We start from the raw sequence: 2,048 nt of genomic DNA, 5'->3' as shown, positions 1-2,048 counted from the left end.
GGTAAATACATTTGGTTTCACACATGCCCACACACACAGGCATAAGAACACACGCACACACACACACACACACACACACACACACACACACACACACACACACACACACACACACAAACAAACAAACAAACAAACATATATATATATATATACAAATGCACATAGACCCACAATCACACGCCAGCTTTTTATTTGACACTAGGCAAGTTGTCAGTTACCAGACTCTTGTCGTGTGTTGTCTTTGTCAAGGATATCTTGTATTTTCAGCTGTTGGGACTGTCGGGGCGGGCTTGATGTACATTCATCACTGATATACTGGTAGTTTTCACTCTCTCTCTCTCTCTGTGTGTGTGTGTGTGTGTGTGTGTGTGTGTGTGTGTGTGTGTGTAGCTCAGCTCAGCTCTCTTTTTAAAAGGTGTTGCACATTTGAAACCCTGGAACAGAGCCCATTCACCTTGTAGATGTTTTTTCATTTTCATTTTGAGAGAATGCTGTCTAATTGTCTGTGTATGTCAGTCTGTGGGATATAACCTGCTGTCTCCATCAGTCCATGTTTGGTGAGTAGCAAAGAGTGGAATATTATTGATGAGGATAGCTGCTATTCAGGGTACATATCTTTATGCTCTGGATATATTGTCCAGAGATAAAAGTTGTTTACTTACTGCCACAAAAGACAATTAGGATGCATTACTTTTTTTTTTTTTTTTTTTTTTTTTTTTTTTTTAAAGAGATATCTTGTTTAACACGTTTGTTTTATGACTGTCTAGTTTGTCCATAAGAGATGATTTGGATCAGTTCATTTTTATACTAAGCTTTTAACATTAATTTAGATACATTTGTGTATCTCCAGAGGAAGTATAACCAATAATCCAGGGTAAGAATACTTTTATTTGACATCCAGCAAGAACACACGTAACACTCGCATGTCTCTATTTAAATGGCTACAAATGTATAAATGTATATAAACGTTTCTTTTGGGTAAATTTTTTTATAGCAGTTAATCATTTATGTGATTATGTAAATAGAACATGAAAATAAATGCACATCTTCATCACAAAATCTTTTTTTTCTTCCAAACTTTTTTTTGACACTTTGTACTTAACACTGTATGTCGTTTTCAATTTAAACTGTTGTCTTTTTTTTTTTTTTTTTTTCTTTCTTAAGAATATCAAACTATTTTTAAACACCTCTGTGTCTGTGGCTTTCTGAGCTGTCTGTTCTCCTCGCCAAAATTCCTAGAGTAAGATTCTGTTCCGTGCACGGTCCAGAAATAAAGTGCAGCTTCATCAGTGCATATTGCTCATCGGAAAACAAATGTACCACAAGATATCATTAGAATACTTTTTTTTTCTTTCGTTTTTTTTCCCAATTTGGGCTGATGCAGCCCTTTTACAATTTATTAGAGATATCTTTCGAGGCAATTCTGTACTGTTGACGTTGATGTTTGTATGTCGTACTCTTTTTACAGTTGTCTCTAAAAACGCCATTGGCAGATGCAGAACAATATTCAAATTGGTTTAGTTTATACATAATGACAAAGAGATTCATGAAAAATCTACTTATATATTATGGATGCAATATGATAATTGTTTAAAAGGTACATTTTAAAGGTTCTGTTTCATTTATCCAGACTTGTTATAACTTGTAATTTAAAAGCATTTTGTGAAGTGAGTGTTACTGGTAACTAATGAATTTTCAGAGTCTGTTGTGAATATTCTTTGTATTTTACCGTATTGAGAATAAAAAATGTATATGATTATGTTTGACGTCCTTGTCTATTCATGTCAAAATGAAAGAGGTAGGATGAGTGTATGCGTGCTAATCTCATAATGAAGAATACTGTGTGTGTGTGTGTGTGTGTGTGTGTGTGTGTGTGTGTGTGTGTGTGTGTGTGTGTGTATATATATATATATTATTCATTATGAGATTAGCATGTAGATGTATATATATTCTGTTTTAGCATGTAAAAACAAAATATATACATTTAATTAGAAATGGTGCTTAAATAGCTTCTACTTAAAGTGCATTTCCAGAACTAAATTAATATA

The sequence above is a fragment of the Clupea harengus genome, chromosome 8 (genome assembly GCF_900700415.2).
Source record: "Clupea harengus chromosome 8, Ch_v2.0.2, whole genome shotgun sequence".
NCBI classification, from domain to species: Eukaryota; Metazoa; Chordata; class Actinopteri; order Clupeiformes; family Clupeidae; genus Clupea; species Clupea harengus.
Note: the sequence above shows the minus strand (reverse complement) of the source record.